Genomic DNA, 22,656 nt, shown 5'->3' on the forward strand with positions numbered 1-22,656 from the left:
ACTCCAGATGAACTGAGCTAGATCCGATTGTGTCTTCCGTATCCAGCCTGCGGGTGGCCGGAGAGTAATGGTGCGGAAGAGATAGAGGATTTGGGGTAAAATGGTCATTTTAATTGCCGCAATTCTGCCGAGTCATGAGAGAGGGTAATGCTTCCATTGACCAAGCTCCCGACAAATCTTCCTACGCAGGAGTGCATAGTTGGTAGTAACCACTGCAGGGAGGGTGGACGCTAGCTGGATCCCCAGATAGGGAATCGTGTCCGTCGCCCATTGAATAGGAAGGAAGTTTTGCAAATAGTCCAGGGTGGGTCAGGAGAGAGACAGGTCTAGAGCTATCAATTTGTCTGTATTCACCTTGAATCCCGCAGCCCAAGCAAAGGTATCTAAGTCCGCCAGGCATGCCGGCAATGCACTCCTCGGAGTAGCAAGTGATATTAATACGTCGTCAGCATATATGCTAATCGTGTGGACATAGCCGCCAAATTTGATCCCGGTAATCGCTGGCTTCTGCCGCATTCTCTGAGCGAGAGGTTCCATATAGAGGGCAAAAAGATGGGGCAACAAAGGGCACCCCTGTCTCGTGCCTCTTTCAATGGGGAATCGGGAGCACGTGTGCCCATTCACCCGAACCGCAGCTGTGGGAAACTTGTAGCAGTTGAGGATATAGGTGCGAAATCTGTCCCCCATCCCTGCTCGTTCCAAAACCTGCTCTAGGTAGTGCCAGTGGACGCGATTGAACGCCTTCTCGGCGTCAATAGCGAGCATCATGTGTTCCCCTGGCTCACGTGTAGCCTTCTCGATGAGATGGAGAACCCGTTTGGTATTATCTGACTTTTGGCGCTCAGGAATGAATCCCGCCTGGTCTAGGTCAATGAGACCGGGCATATGAGGGGCAAAACGAGCGGCCAGGATCCCTGTAAACAATTTGAGATCTACGTTAAGGAGAGATATCGGGCGATATGCTACGCACATAGACCTATCCTTCCCGGGTTTGGGGATGACCACTATGAAGGCCTCCAAGAGATCTCTCGAATCGCCCCGGGGTCGACAAAATAGTTAAATAGCTGGGTAAGGAGAGGGGCGATCAACGCACAAAACTTCTTATAAAAGATGGCTGAGAAGCCATCCGGCCCGGGGGCCTTAGCTGGCTTAAGACGAGAGATGGCGGCAATGACCGCCATTGTCTGAAAATTCCTATCAAGGTGGTCGGCCTGGGCTTTGGTCAGAGTTGACAATGTGACCGAGTCCAGGAAGGCAGCTCCTTCAGAGCTTTCTAGTGGGGTTCCGGCATAAAGAGTGGCATAAAAATCACAAAATGCTTCAGCTATAGCTTTGTCGTCCTATACGCATTTGCCATCCGCCCTGGGGATTTCCCGGACTCCCGTCGGACCTCCCTCAACGTATGGGCAAGGGCGGGTCCACACCTGTCCCCCCGGCATAGTAGGCATGGCGCAATTGCAGCGCTGCAAATCTGCCGCCCTATCTTGATCAAGTGCCGCTAGTTGGTGGCGCACGGCCTTAAGCTGTCTCCACACTCAAGGGGCTCCCGCCCGCTGGTGCATCTGCTCCAGCTCCCTGGTTTGTTGCGTTAGGTCGTCCCTTTTGCGCCTGCGCTCTACATTCTCTGCCGCCGAAATGGCGATGAACTCCCCCGTATGACTGCCTTCAGCGCTGCCCACTACGTTTCAAGGGTTGGGTCAGAATTGGCGTTGTGTGAGAGGTAATCAGTAATGGAGCACTGTATGTGCTGAACTACGTCCTCACGGTGCAGAAGAGTGTCTCTGAGATGCCATACCCTGGAGGGCCGTGAGATGGGTGGGAGGGTGAGAGTGGCGATTACCGGAGTGTGGTCCAAAAGGGAGGCAACACCTATGTCAACAGCAGTCGTGAGCGTGCGCACTGGTGTAGATACTAAAAAATGGTCCTGCCTCGCAAAAGTCTTGTGTGCATTGGAGTAGTATGAGTATTCCCTCTCGTGTGGGTGAAAGCTGCGCCACAGATGCCACAGATCGCACAACCCCAGATCATGTATTCGAGCAATCCCCTCTGAAGAGAGTGTGACTGTCTGGTGAGTGCGGTGGGTAGATCTATCGTTGTTGTCAAAAACTAGGTTCAGGTCTCCCCCCGGGATGACATGGCGGTTGGACGTGGCTGTGGCCCCCGTAAGAGTGGAGTGGAGGAACTGTTCCTGGCCCTCATTCGGGGCATACATGAAACCAATAGTGAATGTCAGGCTACCTAAGGCAAAGCGGTAAGTCAGAAGCCTGCCTTTAATCTCTGCTTCCTTGTGTAGGACCTCCCCCTTAAACCGCTGAGCCACCAAAATCGCCACCCCCGCTGTGTTAGTAGAGCCTGAAGAAAAGAATTGGGTGGGAAACTTTTGTGACTGGAGACGGTGGCAATCTCTTGCCAACAGGTGTGTTTCTTGTAGGAGGCAGAAATCTGCTTGGGTGTTTTTTAGACATGTCAGAATTGCCCTGTGCTTCACAGGATTATTGAGACCGCGTACATTAAGGGTTAAAATCTGAAGCGTGGTGACGGGCAATACCGGTGACAGATAGGACCAACAGCATAGGCAAGATGTCATACATGGCTCTACCAGAGCGTGGCGCGGTCGGATGACCTGAAGCCCTATATGTGTGTGGAGCTACACTAGTTCTAAAAAGGGAAGTGGACATGGAATACTGGATCCCTCCCGCAAAGTCCCCAAGAAAACCCCCATTGAAGAACAACCAAAAAAAGTGGATAGTAACCCATCATCTATCATCCATCGGACAGCTAGAAGTGGACATGAAACCCAGCATCCCCCCCACAATCCCTGAAGATACCAAAAGGAAAAACAATCGGAAGGAGCAAATAAGAACACATTGTCCATCATCTGACGATGATCAGTAATAAGACAGGTTGGGGTAATCGACCAACAAGAAAAATGCCCCCCTACCGCCCACAACCTGGGCGTTGACAAATCGGCCAGTTAGCTAAATACATCTGTAAAAATCAGCCAGTCTGGGGGGTGGACAACTCCGTGGAGACAGCCTCCAGAGCCGACCTCTGGCCCTCTGTATTTCTGCAGCCGGGGGCCTCCTGGGACGACGCCTACGGCCCTGCTGGCGCCAACGGGGTCTGGAATCATCAGTGTCCTCTTTAAGGCCCTCGTCCCTGTAATAGTAATTCCCAATGAGGTCGTACACTGCTCATCCCATCAGCGTGTGACCCCGGAGAATGATGGTCGATGTAGTAGGTATCAGCGGGTGCGCTTCTACCCGAGTTTTGAGTCTTGAAGGTATTCACTTGGTGTGCTTGCCATCCCTGGACACGTGTTTTGCGGTTATTACCGCTCGTCAGCAGGGATTAGGCGTGTGGGACGAGCAGTGTGCGACCTCATTCGGACATACTATTTATACAGGCTCCCTTGAGCCGGTGGAGGTGATGACCTCGAGACAATGCACCTGCGCCTTAAGAGGTATCTGGACCTACGAATATTTTCAGCAGCCCACGCAGCAACACCGTGCACACTCCTAATCCCTGCTGATGAGCATTAATGAACGCGAAACACGTGTCCAGGGATGGCAAGCACACCAGTGAACACCCTCAAGACTCAACACTCGGGTAGAAGCGCACTTGCTGATACCGACTACATTGACCATCATGCTCCGGGGTCACACGCTGATGGGACGAGCAGTGTGCGACCTCATTTGGACATACCTCGTCCCTGTAATGTCTGGACATGTGCTGGGCGCTAGGACCAGCACATGAGAGTAAGAGATGGTAGGAGATCTGGGGTGACGGAAGAGGAGGAGAAAGGGAAGTTGGATAGAAGGAAAACGATATTGTGTAGAGATGGAAGCATGAGAATAAAGCTACACATTACCCAGGGTCTGCGTCTTCTGTGCTGACGTAACAACACTACAACTGGCGACGACGGTGGTAGCACCCTATGCATACTGTGCTTACCTGTCTCCTGTCGTGCCTGTGCTCCGCTGCCTCGGAGCTGTGCTGTGTCGTGGACCGGGTGCCCACCCCGGCCGCGTTGTGCCTGCTGTGCTGCTGTCTCGCTCCGCTGCTTCGAAGCTGGAAGGTCCGCTGCCATGCCTTGTACGTTCATCCCAGCTGCTGTGGTCACCGCGATCCGGGAGCCCACCCCGATCGCGTGCGTTGGGCTGTTGATGTCCGTGAAGTGTGCCGCCTGTCAAAGTCTGCGGGTATCCTTGGCCTTGCTGTGCCTGGTGAGTGCAACTTTCCTGCTGCCCGATGTGCTTCTGAATTGCTGATCTCCCTGGCAGATTCCAGCCCATAATCTCGCGAGGAGCGAGATCTCGCAGGCGGCCATCTTAAAGTCAGGCGCCTAACACAATCGCCTGTGAGGAGTGCCCAGCAGCCTTTTTGAAGTCAGGCTGTGAATGCAAAAAGTCATCAAGCATTGGTAAAATGCATTTCAAGGCTGTTTAAAGTGACTTTTAGGATTGCCTGTTCATTTGATCGTCAGCCCTTGATATCTAGCAATACAAGTGGCCATATGAACATTCTATTGTGCTGTGGACTGCATTTCATTTCATGCGTGCCCTATCAGTGACCCTGCATAGGAGCGGAATTAGAAGAGTGGTGCTGTCGGTGACGTTTTGAACTGTGTGGCAGGTGCTGAGTGGGTCCTGTGTGACTTGACTTCCCGTCGCAAAGCACCTGCTTCACCATCTCCATTCACTATGTCTGGATCACCAACGTCACGACAAAGTCGTGCCTCGGCCAGCGCCAGCACCAGGCTGGGATCGCCTACGTCCACAGGGCAAGTGGGTGGACACAGATTCGGCTTGATCGGAGTTCCTTTTCTACGCCCGCCGGAACCCTTGGTCCTCATATCAGGGGGAGGTATGGGCCTTCGCTGGCAGTAGTGGCTAGAAGATTTTGAAGACTTCATGAAAGGGTCCCACGTGACTGAGGAGGAGCAGCAACTGATTGCATTACGCAATTTAATTGGAAAAGATGTTGGTCAGATTATAAAGGAGCTCCCGGCTGACGCTGCTTCATCATATGCCAACGTGCGTGACGCACTAAACAGAACATTTCTTCACAAAAGGAACGTTGACTACGAAAGATATACATTCAATCTGGTGTCTCAAGAAAAGGATGAACCCATGAATACGTTCATTACGTGACTTAGAAGCTTGGCCCGCTACTGTGAATTTGATTCTTTTTCGACGGAAGACGCCCTTCGTCTGTGAATCATAGAAGGATGCCAGGCTGAGTCGTTACGCAGACGTCTACTAAAGAAGAGCTACTCTCTGGATGAGATTGAAGAAATGACGCGAGTACATGATCAGGCAGATGAACATGCCAAGAAAATGGAAGCTGGAAGAGGCGAAAAACGCGAACAAGCATTTCGACTCCAATCCCGTAATACCAACAGGTCCTCCCCTGTCAAGCAAAGATCATCTAGATCCAAAGTTCAGTCTCAATATACAAGTCGTCGACGTCGCAGTCCTAGCCGGATCGAGAAACGACAGGAGCGTCAACTTAAATGCTATTGTTGTGGATATGACTTTCCTCACACGGAGACATGCCCTGCATTAGGCCAAAGGTGCAGGAAGTGTGATAGAAACAACCACTTTGAGAACGTTTGCTGAGCCCCTCGCAAAGACACACACAGAGACAGTTACAGACAATCCAGACCGTCTGGCACTCGCCACCATGCCAAAGCAGTGTGGGACTACAGAGATTCTTCCACTGGTTCTTCACAGTCCAGTCGTCAATTTAATGGGACACATCAATCGCGTCGGTCACAATCTCGTGAGTCATGGTTGCTGTCAACAAAATCGCAAGACAGTGACAAGTACGTCTGCATGGTTGCGGACCCGGACCGGCTGAAGAAATACCCGCGACTAGATATTAAAATGGGCATACACGGGGCCATATTTGTTCTGGACAGTGGAGCATCTCTCAACTACATTTCAGTTGCAGAATACAAGAAAATGAATCCACCACCGCACTTGCATAAAGCCAACGTGCGAGTATACACTTGGATGTCAAAGAAACCTCTTCCGTGTTTGAGACAATTCCCGACTAATCTTACGTACAAGGACAGAACTATTCTAGCCCACATTCACGTCATTGATGGTCCAGAAGCAGATTGTCTTCTTAGCTTCCCCATGGCGGAACGACTTTGACTAGTAGACATTTTGTATAAAGTCAATGATGAACCGAACATAGTTCATAAGTTTCCAAAATTATTCACCGGACTTGGAAAATTGTCTCACTGCCAAATTCGATTACACATAAACAAATGAGTGACTCCTATAGCGCAACATCACAGGAAAATCCCATTTCACCTTCAACAGTCTGTGGAGGAGGAACTGCAGTATATTTTCCAGACTGACATCATTGAGAGAACTTCAGGACCCACACCCTGGGTCTCTCCAGTGGTCCTCGTCCCTAAGAAGGGCTCACCCGACAAAGTGCACCTCTGTGTTGATATGAGGGCACCCAACACCGCCATTGAAAGAGAAAGACACCTGGGACCTCATATTAGCGACATGATTGGATCACTCAATGGTGCGCAAATATTTTCCAAACTAGACTTCAACAAGGGCTATCACCAATTGGAACTTCATGAACAGTCAAGATGTATTACTACCTTCTCAACTCACCAAGGCCTGTTTCGATACACAGATTCAGCTTTGGGGTCTCTTCTGCCGCTGAGATTTTTCAGGAAGCCATCAGAAAGGTAATTTACCACATCCCCAACACTCTAAACTACAGCGATGATATCTTGGTCTATGGAACAACAATGAAAGTACATGACACTGCACTGGATTGAGTCTGCCATGCCTTGTTGGAGGCCAATCTCACTTTAAACCGAGACAAATGTGAATTCCACGAATCCATCTTGAAATTCTTTGACCACATCTTCTCAGGCTAGGGAATGAAACCAGATCCAGAAAAGATTGCCGCTATGAATGACACACCCAGGCCACGAGATGCGGGGGATGTACGCTCCTTCCTAGGCATGGCTAGCTACTGTGCACGCTATATCAAGGAATACGCCACAATAAGCTACCCCCTTAGAAAGCTGACCAAACAAGGACATCCATTCCAATGGATCACGAGATGTGATCAAGCTTTTCATGAAATTAAAACCGCAGTTGAGTCTGCGAACAATCTTGCATATTTCAATCCAAGAAGAAAGACTGAAATCACTGTAGATACGAGTCCAGTAGGACTGGGAACGATATTGGCTCAATTTGACAAAGAAAGTGATCAACAGCATATTGTAGCTTATGCTAGTTGCAGCCTCACGGACACCAAGAGAGCCTACTCTCAGCCTGAAAAGGAAAGCCTGGCGGTAGTCTGGGCCTGCGAGCATTTTCACATTTTCATCTATGGGAAACACTTCACACTCATCACGGATCACCAGGCCCTGATAACTATCTTTGGTAATCTCCGAGCCAAAATGCAACCCAGAATAGAGTGCTGGGCATCCGTATACTATCATCCACGAGCCAGGGAAAAGCTGCAAATCCTGCTGACTATATGTCACGACACCCCAAGGCAACGTCCAAATCCAATCCTTCACTAGCTGAGGAATACATCCACTTTGTAATGGCTCAAGCCAAACCACCCACAGTTCCCTTAGAGACCATCCTCGACTGTACCAATGATGATGTCACACTTCAAAATGTAAAACATCGCATTCGGACAAACAGTTGGAGGCACTTGGAAGAATTCAGACAGACTGAACAGATTGACAATCAGGAACTGTCCTCCTTCAAACATGTGAATGAGGAACTGTCTATCACCGCAGATGGTCTTGTGCTAAGGGACAAGAGGATCATCATCCCACAACAGCTGCGCCAAGGAGTCATCAACCTAGCGCATGAAGTAGCCACAAAGAGAGCGCTGCGGGAACGGGTCTGGTTCCTTATGCTGGATCAGATGGTGGAAAGTACACTAAAAGATTGGCCACAGTGTCAGCTAGTAAGCCGAGAGGATCCTCCTCGCCACTTCAAATGTCTGAACTGCCGGATGGCATCTGGCATCATGTTGCAGTGGACTTCTTTGGACCGCTACAGTCTAGCAAGTATGTCCTAGTCATAATGGACGAGAACTCACACTTCCCTATTGCGCACCTCACAGCGTCACAGCCACCACCACTATACCGGTACTTGATGAGGTGTTCGCAGCATGGGGCATACCGAGGGTAGAGAAAACAGATAATGGGCCCCCATTCAATTGACAGGACTTTGCTGAATTCGCCAAGCATCTCAATTTCAGACACCGGAAGCTCACTCTTTTGTGGCCCCAGGCCAATGGAATGGTGGAGAGATTTATGGCTACATTAAAGAAGACCATCCAACAGGCAGAACTTTCAAAGCGTGATGTACAAGTGGCTTTAAATGAAGTATTATGAGCCTATCACACCACACCGCATACTACCACAGGCAAATGTCCGGCAACATTAATGTTGGGTCGCACTGTGCGCACCAGAATACCAACATGGGAAGAGGCAACTAGTGGCTTGTTCCAAGATTCTGAGCATGAAGATTTAGCAGCCACAGACAAATTGAAAAAGGAGAAAATGAAGGCTTATGCAGATCAACGGAGAAAAGCTGCACAGCCATCCATTCATGAACGGGACTGAGTGTTGGTGCGACAAGAATAACAGAGAAAAACAGACTATCGATATCAAGCATGCCCACTGCTGGTGACAAAACAAAAATGGACTATGAGTACAGCTGAGTCGGAGAACAAGAGGGTCACAAGGAATGTAACGCACTTTAGGAAATGTACGCCCAATGTCCGAGAAGCATTGACGGCATCCCCCAGTGTGGCAACAGGAGATGCATATGAGTCCGCAAATGATCATCGACCTTCCATTGCTCTTGACGAAAGTGAACAGGTGGCTGACAAAGCCCATCTCCGGCCGCAACAAACTCATCGAAGACTGATTCACCTAGTTGAAGAACTGTAACTATATTGTGTTGTATTATTGTTAACCTGACATGCACGGACACATCTAAAGTAGTTGAAAGTGTTTAAGACAGGGGGAAGATGTAATGTCGGGACATGTGCTGGGTGCTAGGACCAGCACATGAGAGTAAGAGATGGGAGGAGATCTTGGGTGGCGGAAGAGGAGGAGCGAGGGAAGTTGGATAGCAGGAAAACGATATGGTGTAGAGATGGAAGCATGAGAATAAAGATCCCTACACATTACCCAGTGTCTGCGTCTTCTGTGCTGACGTAACAACACTACAGTCCCCACTCTCCTCCCTGGGGATTTCCACACCCAACAGCCTGCATGTATCCGACAACGAACGCAGTTGGTACAGTTTGTTATCCATGCGGAACACCAGCCAAAATGGGTGGCCCCAGCTGTAAGGAATGTTGCGCTGCTGGAGGTGCATGGTGACAAGCTTGAAAGTCCTTCGTTTTTGCAATGTGAGGGCGGAAAAGTCCTGATAGAGCACCGGCGTCTGGTCCCTAAACGTCAGCGCTTTGGGAGGATGGTTTCTTTGGTGCGGTAATCTGGACCCAGACTAATATATCTGGCAGTGAAGCGATAGTGGCCGCGGAGGTCCCACTCGATGCGCACGGTCCAAGCGCAGTTCCGTCTCCAGGGGTCTGCCCAGAATGTGATTGAAGAGCTCTTTCGTGTAGGCAAAAAGGTCTTTCGAATCGTCGTCTATCTTCACTCCGCTGATCCAAATATTATGGTGCCAGGAACGGTTTTCCAGGTCCTCAAGGTGGGTTTGCAGATCGACTTGTTGATCGTGTATCCTGATGACCTCCTGCTGAAGTGCTGCCATCTCCGTGTCCCTCCTGTCACTCTTGCCTTCCAATTCAGCTACCCTCTCTCCAATGCCATCCACATCTCGACGGATCTCCCTGATCTCCGACACGAACTCCTGCTTGAGAGTGTGAAATTCCTCCCTTAATTCGGTAAACATAGACTCAAGAAATGCTTTGGTGATTGGTTCCGCGCCCTCATCACGTTCCGATGTCGAGCCAGAGGCGCCTGTCGCCATATTGGAGGCCAAGGGCCCGATTCACAGAATGAACTTAAGACAAAATACTAAACTTTCTACTTTTGGTATTCACAGAATGCACTTACTACTTTTGATATTCACAGAATGCACTTACTACTTTTAGTATTCACAGAATGGATTTCCGACTATTAACTTTACGTTCGCACTCGGACCATAGATTCTGACCCAGAGGCGGAGCTTCCGGCCTGGAGGCGGAGCTTCTGGCCTGGAGGCGCAGCTTCTGGCTTGGAAGCGGAGCTTCCGGCCCAGAGGTGGGGATTCCGGCCAGTGGTGGAGATTTAGCCATGGCCGAAATCACCGCCTCCAGGCCAGAATCTCCGTCCCGAGTGCGGACGTAAAGTTAGTGGCCGTAAATCCATTCTGTGAATACCAAAAGTAGTAAGTGCATTCTGTGAATACCAAAAGTAGTAAGTTTAGGATTTTGTCTTAAGTTCATTTTGTGAATTGGGCCCCAACTGTCTGGCTGGCGCCTTTGCAAACAAATCTTTAAGGGTCTTGTCTTTGCGGCCCATGCAGGAGGATATAACTAGATCCAGAAAAGCAGTGGGGGACCCTCCTTGATGAACTGCCTGGTTCTCTGTCAGAACCCAAGGCAACCAGCATCCCAGGCAGAGGCTGCGGAGCCTGGCGTCCGAGAGATCACGCAGACCACGACAGGGGGACAATCCTGGCCCCAACCAGCCGCACTCAGGGGCCACTTCTCTTACGTTGGCAGGGCCGCAGCGCCAGTGGTGGTCCACCGTCTTCTGGTATTTTCCCCTTCGTTGCTTCACTCTACCTTGGAGGCGCTCCCCCAGTCGATGTATGTGGCTATCCCCGACGGGTGCATCAACTATTTCATCAGCCCCCAGTTAGCACCGCCGCAGCGTGGCTCCCTCTTGTGACTCCCAGGCTCGTTGCCCATCTGGGCAAGGCTCGGAATCAGGGCAACATCTGAGGCAGGGCGAGCCCCCCACTGTCTCCTCGTCACAGCTGCCCAGAAGACCTCCGCTCCCCTGCCTCGGCTCTCACCACGTGGGAATCGCCATTGAGCCCACGCCAAATTGTCTGTTGTGGTTGCGCGGGCCCGGCGTCGGCCAAGTCACTGGCCCAAAATGGAGGGCTTCAATTCCTCCTTCTTCGGACTCTCCTCCGGGTCCCCCACTAACGTGCTTCTACCGCCCTCCCAAGTGAGGGCCTCCTCCGGTGCTTACACTGGCCGGCAGGGCCAATCCCGAGCTACCAACCAGCCCCCCAGTTGCGTCCTCACAGGGCCCTCTTCGCTGGCCTATCAGTCTGCCAGAAACCCATCAGGGCCTTGGCCTCAGCATGCCTAGCCCTGGCCCCGGTCTCTACTGGCATCAAGTTGGCGACCTCACCTCAGTCCAGCACCGTTGCTCCAAGGCCGGATCCTATCCTGCGCCTCAGTCAGCGTCCTCGGATCCCCCGCGCCCCACAAGGCCCAGCCACCTTCAGGCCCTCGTGATCCGCTAGGTCCGGCCAAGGGGGGATGGGTCCGGGCCCTGCTGCCGCCGCTCCGTCGCTCATCGTCCGCCCTGGAGGTGCGTTGGACTGTTGTTCCCGTCCCTTATGGGTCCTGCCGAGCCCTTGATGCGATGTCTCAGCGGGGAAGCGCCAAATTGTGTTGATGGGCCTGCGACTGCCTCCGCGCGGGCCCACGGTCAGGTACTCCGCTGTCCCCAAGATGGCGGACGGGCCTCGCACCGCGGCACCCCACCAGCCTCTTGATGCTGCAGCTGTACTGCCCAGACGTTGCCAGTCCCGGCCGGGGTGCCGTTGCCTCCTCCAAGGGTGGCCTCTCTCTCCGGGTAGGCCGGGGCTCCGGACTCCGCCCCGCTGGCTTCTCTGCAGCCCGCCTGCAGCTCCCGATCAAGCAACCCAACACGCCGGCTCTGTGCGCCGGCCGCCCTTGTCCAGGCTGCCGCCTAGGCAGATGCAGATGCAGGTGCCGTCACCGCTCCAGGTTAGCCCCCACTAGCACCGGGACCTCTCCAGCCCCCAGAGATAAGCCGACTGTGGCTATAACGGCCCCAAGGCCAGTGCTATATGAGGCCGTCGGCGGAAGCATAGGAGCAGTGTGTCTGCTCCCTCCGCCATCTTGGCCACGCCCCCTCTATTGATTTTTTTAACAATTTGCATTCACCTGGTGAATAAAGCATTTATGTATTGTCCTTTGGCGACTGTTATATTCTTAATGTGAAGAAGGTTTGACTGAGAATTGATTGCCCTAGTATGCGATTGTGGCATCCTAAAGGGAGCCTTTTTTTTGACTTAGTGTCACTTGAGTCCTACCCCTTTGGCGAGTAGGACCACGCTCTATCTTTTGGAGTAGATGTGAGGAGGGCCGGGGTCGGTGGGAGTCTCTGAGTGGATGCCTTTCCATAGTTGTGGCGGTGTCTTCGATTGTGACCGGCGTCCAGGTGGAGATGGTGGGCTGGCAGGTGTGTCTAGGGGCGGTGAGCGGCTGTGGCATATGCTGGATGTCCTGCGAAGTTGTCGTAGAGTATTTTGATCTCGAGGAGGAAGTAGGTTCCACGCTTATTGCAGAGGTTTTTGGACGGGGTGATGTCTGTTGCTTTGCTGCATGGGTTGTTGAATTCATGAATGACACTGAAGAGTTGCTTAGAGTTGGTAGAGTTATTGAGGAGTTTTTTGTGGATGAAGTCCCTCTTGGTGGTCCTGATTTGGTTGTGGTAGTCCACCATGGCATCCTTGTAGGTGGTGTAGATTTTGGGTGTCTTGGTGTTGCTCCAGTTCTTCTCCAGGCGTCTGCAGGTGTGTCTTGCTTCTTGGAGATCGGTGGTGAACCAGGCGGCTTTCCTGGGGTGCTGTTTGTCGGGGTTGCGTAGCGGGGCGAGCTTGTATGCCCATTTGGAGATCCAAGTGTGGAGTTCTCTGGCTGTGACATTGGTGTCAGGTGCCCAGGTGTGGTTGTCTTGGTTGAAGGTGGAATTGAGTTGCTCGTTGGTTACCTTGCTCCAGCTCCTCCGTGCTGTGCGTGGGGCTTGTTTGGGTGCCTTGTGTTTGTCAACGGCGAAGTGTAAGCAGTTGAGGTCAGTCCATGGCATTTGCGTTGTGTCGCTGTTTTCTGCTGCAAAGATGGGGTAGAGGGTGTTGCCTGCTATGTGGGTCTGTGTAAATGTAAATTGATACTTGTATAGCGCACTACTCACCCACAAGGGTCTCAAGGCGCTTGTATGAACACCGCTGTGGAACCCATCCTGGCTTTCCCTGTGAGGTGTCCACTCCTGGGCACCCCCAAGGTGGAGGCTAGGCATCCTTAGCCTTGTGGGGGCCGTTGTGGAGATTAAGCAAGCTATTGCCCAGAGTTGCAGAGTGGGACTCCATTATTGGAATAGGCACCGAGGTGAGAATTATCAGGTCCATGGATTTTTTGAGCCCAAGACCCGCAGAGGCAGGGAATTGAACCCCGGTCCCGGGCTAGACCCCTGCATCAGGGTCTGCCGCTCTAACCATTGAGCCACACTTCTCCACCCATTGAGCCACTCTTGTGGTGACGAGTTTTTTAAGTCCGATGTTGGCGAGGTTGTCAGAAAGGATGGTGGAGTTAGGATTGCTGGGGTTGTCGAGGTGGAAGTTCAGGTCTCCAATGAGTATGTTGTTCATTGAGGCGATGGCACGGGGTGCGATGAAGTTGGTGATGGTGGTGGCGAAGGGTGTCCGGGGGCCGGGGGGTCTGTAGACAAGGGTACTCCTGAGGGTGGAGCCGTTGCTGGCTCAGATCTGGACGTGCAGGTGTTTGGCAGAGGGGAAGGTTTTGCTGGAGGTGTTGAGGCGGGGGTGCTCTTGTGGGCGATGGCGAGGCCCCCTCCCAGGTGGTTGGGGCGGTCCTTCCTCTGGATCTTGTATGTTGATGTTGAGAGCGGAGAAGGCATTGGTCCAGGTCTCTGTGAAGAAGTCGTTGTCGGGCAAGATAGAGTTGAGTAGGTTACAGATTTCCATGGCATGTCTGTGCACGGAGTTCACATTGAGGAGGATGCATCTTAGGGTGTCGCCGGTGCTGGCGTCGGCTGCGTTGGAGTCCGGGGTGGTGGTTAAGGTCTGGCGGCAGTGGAGGCAGGAGAACTGTCCATGGGTCGTGTTTGGTGAGGCCTGGTGGCAGTCTCTGACTTTTCCTGAGTGCGTGGACTGTGGCTGTGCTGTAACAGTGGGGGGGCCTGAGATCCAGGGTTCCTGGCGCTGGTTGCAGTCGAATCGTGGACAGGTACAGATGGGCTTGGCTTAGGCGTGCCTTCCGCGTGCCAGCGGCACACGTCCACTGCCCAACCACGCAGCATCCACCATTTAGTAAGGGAGGGGGGAGGAACGATCTGCTGGGAGGCGGCAGTGGATGAGGATAGGGGTGCGGGCCACAGGGGCACCAGCGGTGGGAAGTGTGAGCTTCAAGATGCCAAAAAAAAAACAAAAGTTCAAAACAAGAGATAACTAACTGATGTAATCATGCTATGCATCCTCAGGGGGTGGAAGGGTGGGTAGGACTGCTCCAAACACAGAGCAGGGTATGGGCGGATTGGCATGCCCACTCAAGTGCACATTGACTGTTTGGTCGTCCCACTCAGGCCGGCGAATGCAGTCATGCGCACTTCCTTGTTCGCAATGCAGGCTGCATTACAGCCTGCATGGAGAATATGGCCACCCCTCCTTCCTCTGGCTACATGACTTGCCCCGTTGCCGATTACCAACACCACTGCTGCATCGCAGCATTGTGATTGACTCAGGGGAGGAAGCCTGGCTGCCTACTTCCTTTTCTTGGAAGAAGACGCAGGAGAGCAGGAGCTCCAAAAACACGGGACACGGCTTCAAGGTAAGACTTCCCTCGATGCATTTTTAACAACACGCGCTCAAACACCCATCCCCACGTCCACGCACCATCCAGTGTTATTTCTGGTGTTTCCCACCTCACAGCTGTCCTGCCCCCCGCCCTTCTTGATATTGGCCGATGTGCGTCCATGCACAGCGGGAGTACCACTCATGTGCCAAAGGCACATCCCTTTTTGCGACGCATGCCATCACCTTGCATTCCATTCCAATGCATACTGATACTGGGCACATTGCAACAGTAGAGTGGGTGTTGCATAGCGGATACATAGAGATCACTGTTCCCACTTCAGTGAGTGCAATCCAAAACTGACATTTGCACCACAAACCCAACCGTGAACCATGAAATTTCTTTTTTGAGTCCCCAAAAGACACACAAAAATCACATTTGAGACAAATGCACACACCATTTTTCCTTTTTTAGCCCTAAATTCACCCCATTTTTCATATTTTCCCCCAAAAAACAAATTTTTCATATTTTAGCCCAAAAAACATCCAATTTTCCATATTTTACCCAAAAATTCACCCCATTTTCCATATTTTACCCCAAAAAACACCCCATTTTTCATATTTTACCCTAAAAAACACCCAATTGTTCATATTTTACTGCCCAAAAAAACGTACATTTTCAAATTTTACCCCAAAACAAATATGCACATGCGAAACTTTAATTTACCCCATTACTGACCTCCCAATGTGTTGTAATCAAATGTGATGTTAAGGCACCCACGTTGTCGGAGTTGCGTTGTTACCGATGTACAGCCTGCATTGTAATGGTCGTCTCCCATGCCAAAGGCAACACATTGGCTATGCCGTTTGCGTCCGTATGCCCCTGGACCGCGCTCAGCACCAAGGAGCATTTCTCTTGGACACTCCACCACTACAACACCAGCACCCTCCTCGCCATCAACCGTGGACGCCACCTCGCCTGCCAGGACCAACCTCTGCTCCATGCCGGACATCGCCTTCACCATCACTGAGGGCTGCAGTATCACCCGCAAGGAACACCCCGACCATCAAGGAGGAGGCATTACCGTCACCTACAGAGACACACTCCGACTGACAAGGCACTCTAATGTGCCAAAGGTGACCATGGACCACGTCCACTCCCAGATCCGGACCAAGTCCAAGAACATCCTCTGCGGCTCCCTCATGTGCAGGCCCCCCGGGCCATGGTCCCATTCCCCAATGCCATTGTAGACCTTATTGCACCCCAGGGTCTCCCATCCACCAACAACATCTGACTCGGTGTACTTTAGTTCCACCTGGACAACCCCAGTGACCAGAGCACCACCCCCACTTGGGGAGGGTCACCAACATCATACGCAAGCAGCGAGTCACCTCAACAGGCTACATAGCAGGACATACGGTCGAACAAGTCACCTCCACCAGCGGGTACTTCAACTATAGCCACAACACCAGACTCTCCTTGACCGACCATCATTGGTACATCACGTCTTCACCTTGCCCACCGGACGCCACCGCCATCATCGCACCCCCTCGCAGCTGGATCAAGGCTAGCGAAGAACATCTCGTCAATTCCCTCCGCACCAACACTCCACCAATGCTCCCAAACGATGACACTGCAGCGCACAGCCACCACCGACGGATCTCCAACAGCGCTGACATTAGAGCACCCCTCATGAACAGCACTGTGTCAGTACCTTCCGCATGCATAATGGCGGGCGTGAGCATGAGGCTGTGCCACAGGGATAGGCTGGCCCCATGCATGGCTGGAGTTGCGTCATGGTTGTGACATGACTGCAGCAATGCTTGACTTTAGCGCCAGCAGATACTTCAGGATTCCTGACGTATCTGTCATTACTTGTTTCATGAAGCGCTGTCCAGTGATTACAGTGCATCCATGCTATCGCAAGAAGGGCGTAGTGAGAAGTGTTGCAACACTGTCTTGTCGCAGCACAGCTACACTTTTTATGACTTGGGCACAGGTATGCACACTATCTTATTGATTGTGCGCATTCCTAAACTGTAGTTTTGTCGTAGGGCAGCGCTGCAACATTGCTTGCAGCGCTGGCCAGCACCAAAACCTGCAGAGATATGGACCCACGTTTTAACACCATTTTTAAGACCAGCTATTTTCTGGTCTTAAGTAACTGTCTCTAACTGCTGTTGGAGCCAGTTTTTTTGGCTCTTCAGAATTTCAAGGAGCCCCTTGATAATATGGAGTAGTGCTTTTTGCACGGGAACTCCTACTTTGCATGTAAATAGCAATAAATATCGCTAACATGCTTTGAGATGAAAAAAAAAACAGACCGCAATCGCCGAAAAACTCACCTTAAGGCCCGTTTCCTGCAGCTTGCTAATAGTGAGATAAAATTACCATCGCTTTAGCAGCAAAAAAGTGCCGCTAAAACGGCGATAGGCCCTTGATAATATACCCCCATGTTTTTTTCTCTAATGATAACTTTTCAAACTTTTCGTTTTTCAAACTAATTAATGTCATTTAATATTTTTACTTAATACTATGTTGAGCAGAATGCATTCTACCAACCTCATTGTACTCTATTTCAAACACACATGGGGGCATATTACCAAGGGCCTTATCGCCGCTTTAGCGGGAATTTTTCCCGCTAAAGCGGTGATAATTTAATCGCCCTATTACCTAGCTCAGTTAGCGACAGCTAGTAGGAGAGAGCGAGCTTCTGGGGGCCCACTTTGCATGTCAGCGATATATATCGCTAATGACATGCAAAGTGGGCGTGAAAAGATGTTAGCGACTGGAAACAGTCGCTAACATCGCTAACTCCTATTACCAACTTCTGGAAATAATCGCGCTAAGCGCGATTATCTCCAAAAGCTAACGCCTGCCCAGAGCAGTTCTTAGCCATGTTATCCAATGGTAGGTGGATAACATGGCTAAGAGCATTTGCTCGGTAATGCATGAATATCGCTGACTTTTCAGCGATATTCATGCATTTCGGCCGATTTTTATCGCTTAGGAGATAAACCTTGATAATAGCAAGGCTCCTAAGCGATAAAAATAGTCGCAGCACGGCGATATAAATGTAGCCGCTAACCAAGCTTAGCGATATTTTTCGCTTAAGCTTGGTAATATGCCCCTAAATCCAATGATACTCCAATATACACTATCATGGACAACCCTAATTCTCTTATGCTACACACTAATTTTTATTAGAACATTGGAATGTTGGGAGCTCCATTGCAGGCAATGGAGTGCTCCCTGCTTCTACGGGCCGGTAAAGGCCCGCAGAGCAACATTCCAATGTTCTACAAAGGCTTCTCGAAGCTCGAGGGGATTTATATCCCCTCGAGCTTCGAGAACCCTTTGTTTAATTTGTTAGAACATTCTGCCCTCTAGTGGCAGAATGTTCTAATAGCCTTATAGCCCTTCGTAGCAGGGCTATACCGGCTATTAAAGTCCCGCTGTTTCATTAAAGTCCCTCGCCTTCGGCTCGGGCCTTTAACGATTCAGCGGGCCTTTAATAGCCGGTATAGCCCGCTATGGCGGGCTATAAGGCTATATTAACACCCCTAATTCTGGTAATCTCCACAGTTTAGAAAAAAACATTCCCCATTGTACGCCCTCATGCCCAGTGAAGTTTTTCTCAAACAACCTAAATCTTGCCATTATCTGATATAGTCTTATGCAAACACCGTGACGGCCCCACTGTACTCTTTGAAAAACCCAAAACCCTGCCATACCCCACTGTGTTTGTACTACTATAGTGAATCTTCAGACCCCAGGGCATCACGTTTTTTGGACGTGGCTTTTTGGGCATTCTTGAGTTTTGCTGTGTATAAGGTTGATTTAAAAGATCTATCAATCTTTTTTGTAACGAAAATCCTAATCCTTTGTAAAGACTAGAATTGAATTAAGATCTAAATCTGTTGTGTTTTATAGGAAGCTGTTGTACTTTATCAATAGGCGTTCTTGGGTACATCTTGCCTGGTTGACATCACTACCGCTTGAAACTGGCACTGCCTCTCTGGGCACTTTCTTTTGCATTATAGTATCTGGACAACCTGCAACGACTGAGACAACCACCAATACAGGTAATAGCAATAGCTTGTCTGCTGAGTATCCCAGGGAACAAGGGGCCTCATTTATGAGGCCGCGCGCCACTTTTACGCCGCTGGTGCGTCACATTTTGTGACGCACCAGTGGCGTAAAAAATGCGCCTTGTTGCGCCATATTTACAAAGTGACGCATCTAGGTAGATGCGTCACTTTGTAAACCCCAGCGCCACATTATACCTGCGCCAGGTATAATGTATGCAAGGGGGGCGTTTTGACGCAAGAAAGGGTCGTAGAAGTGACCCAGTGAAATCTATGAGATTTCACTGCGCCACTTCTAGGACACAAATGCATCAATTTCTTACACCTGCCTCACAGCAGGCGTAAGACTGACGCAGGCCCTTTCACAAGGGGCTTGCCCCATGTGAAAGGATACATTGCTGGAGTTGCGTCACTTTTGTGACACACTCCAGCAATGCGCCACTTTTGCGCCATACTGATACGTCAGAAATACTGACGTATCTGTAACTCCTTGCACAATGATGCATCATACTGTAAATATGACGCATCATTGGTCTCGAAGGAGGGAGCAGTGAAAAGTGACGCATCCCTGTTTTCACGCAGCGATGCGTCACTTTTCATAAATGAGGCCCAAGGTATTCCTGAAGGCCTAAGCTGAAGAGTAAGTCAACAGCCCCAACAAACAAACAAGATTTTGTCAGCACTGGACCCCGTCAGGCAATTAATGTACCAGGAAGCTGGGCTGGAAGTGCAACTTAACTTTAAGTCTGTGAGACCATCAGAGCATCTGTGCTGATTGCCTTTCAACCAAGGAAAGATTGCAGGTTATTACAGAGTGCTGGTGCCGACTAGATTCAGGCTGCATGCACATTGGGAAAGCGTTGTACAGTATGGCACTTAACTAAGTAAGGCAGGCACACGCTGAGCTCACAGGACTGAAATAGCTGGAGGCTCAGGGGGGAGTACAGGTGCAGGGAGAGAGCCAGGTGCAAGAAATTAACAAGGTGCAGGGAATCAGGGAACCACCAATGAAATGAAGGCTGAACTGTGGCTTGTAGGAAGTAAGACCCAGGAAAGCAGGAGACACAAGGCACGGAATAGAAAAACCTGGAATGGAGTATGGATCAGAGCAAATATAGAGGCGGGTCCGCGCCAGAATACAGAGATAAAGGGTTCCAAATATCCCATATGATAGTAGAGATAAAGATGGAATGGGCCTCGGACACGTAGAGCCGCCTAGCCTCCATTAAGACCGCATGAAGAGTAACAGGTGAGAAATACTAGGTTAATTACAAAAGATCATGTGAACTAGCCTGGTGCCCTCTTAGTGTTGGTTTTGGCACACAACACAGAGGAGGGGGGAGGAGGGAGGGAAGGGAGTTAAAAGTTTTTTATGTCATAATCATTGTTGGCAGCTTGTAGTGGGGGGCTTTGATGACCCAAATGCTATGATTATGAGCAATGAAAGTAATTTGGTTCTTGTGCATATGTCATGATGTTTGTGAAGTCTTAAAATACCAATAAAATTGTGTTAAAAAATAAAAAGGGTTCAAAGTAACCATAGGATCCAGGAACAAATCTAGCGAACAAGAAACCACCACCAGGACATGATCTAGGAAGTGTCTACAAGTACCATGATGCATCAGGACAATGGTACAATGGAGTGGAAGCCTGGACTGGAATACAAAGTTCATTTGGCAAGGCAAGATGTAGAAGTGTATAACATCATATTTAGTGTTAAAGGCAGTATTTCAGAGGGGCTTCGTGATCACCACCTAGTGGCAGGATGGCAGAATCCTGACACACACATCTGATAACATTGAACAAATTATTGTTCCGGAGCACAGCACAGATAATACGTTTTTTTTAATAGATCAGTTCAAAGAATAAACAGTCCAAGAATATATTCTTTTAATTCTCCTTTCTTTTTTTCTTCACAATTGCAGAGTTTTCAAAGAATGATGATTCTTGATGATAAGTTGATTAGAATCACCAATAATGTAGCCAAAAGCTGACACGTGTTTCGTCTCGGGGAACAATCACCCGATGACTTCATCAGGGCTACAGCAACAAACAAAAACAAACAGTTGCACTTAACAATAGTATCTAATGAACCATATATATATATATATATATATATATATATATATATATATATTTATTTATTTTTTTCTCCACAACTATTTTCTTCACAGAAAAGCTTGCACTAAGGAATAGTTGAACCACAGTTTATTACAGCAAAGTAACGCGTTTCGACAGCAAAAGCTGTCTTGGTCACACGCTTTTGCTGTCGAAACGCGTTACTTTGCTGTAATAAACTGTGGTTCAACTATTCCTTAGTGCGAGATTTTCTGTGAAGAAAATAGTTGTGGAGAATTGAATTTACCGAGTGACCCGCTCGGTTTCTGCTCGCCATCTGTCAACGGGCCGCGGACTTCGGGAAACGGGTCTCCTTTCCTATGCATATATATATATATATATATATATATATATATATATATTTACACATATATATATATATATATATATATATATATTATAACTTCTCCTCCAACGAAAAGAAAAGGGCCACAGCAGGGGAACTTTCGGAGGCCAATTTATTCACATTAGGGCGTATGCATTTCGGCTTCAGTTAAGCCTCGTCAGCGCCGGGTGAAAGCAGGAGCAATAAAGCAAGTCTGCGGTACACTGGGGATTTTAAAGTGTTCTGCCTTTACCGCATTGGGTGAATGTTGCCGGTTCCGCCCCTCAGCTGTTGCCAGAGTCACTCTGCTTCACATGGTAGAAGCAAGGATGAACTACCTTGCCCAGAATGCAATGTCGATCCCAGGTAAGTTCAGGTTAGGCAAGGGTGGAAAACCGGCATACTGGGCTCCGCAGGGTTGAATGTATGCCGCTCTCTGCTTGTGAATGTGACCTCCTCAAGTCCCCAAAAACCGCAACAACCACCAACAAAGTGCGGGAGTCCAAATTACGGGGGCTATAGTGAACATTCACCTAAGCCCGAGGGGGAGCCAAATGGCGCCCACACCGCTGCTTTCTTCCCGGCTTGGAGGTGGTGGGACACAGCCATTCCAGAAACCTGGACAAACAAACGTTCACCGAGGCAAACGAACCAGCAGGGCAAAGTCCACTTTGTGTTGCGGGGGTCCTTCACAGCGCGTCACTGGCATCAGCGCATAATGTCTATTATAACTTCTCCTCCAACGAAAAGAAAAGGGCCACAGCAGGGGAACTTTCGGAGGCCAATTTATTCACATTAGGGCGTATGCATTTCGGCTTCAGTTAAGCCTCGTCAGCGCCGGGTGAAAGCAGGAGCAATAAAGCAAGTCTGCGGTACACTGGGGATTTTAAAGTGTTCTGCCTTTACCGCATTGGGTGAATGTTGCCGGTTCCGCCCCTCAGCTGTTGCCAGAGTCACTCTGCTTCACATGGTAGAAGCAAGGATGAACTACCTTGCCCAGAATGCAATGTCGATCCCAGGTAAGTTCAGGTTAGGCAAGGGTGGAAAACCGGCATACTGGGCTCCGCAGGGTTGAATGTATGCCGCTCTCTGCTTGTGAATGTGACCTCCTCAAGTCCCCAAAAACCGCAACAACCACCAACAAAGTGCGGGAGTCCAAATTACGGGGGCTATAGTGAACATTCACCTAAGCCCGAGGGGGAGCCAAATGGCGCCCACACCGCTGCTTTCTTCCCGGCTTGGAGGTGGTGGGACACAGCCATTCCAGAAACCTGGACAAACAAACGTTCACCGAGGCAA

This window comes from Lissotriton helveticus, chromosome 7, assembly GCF_964261635.1.
Source record: "Lissotriton helveticus chromosome 7, aLisHel1.1, whole genome shotgun sequence".
Taxonomy (NCBI): Eukaryota; Metazoa; Chordata; class Amphibia; order Caudata; family Salamandridae; genus Lissotriton; species Lissotriton helveticus.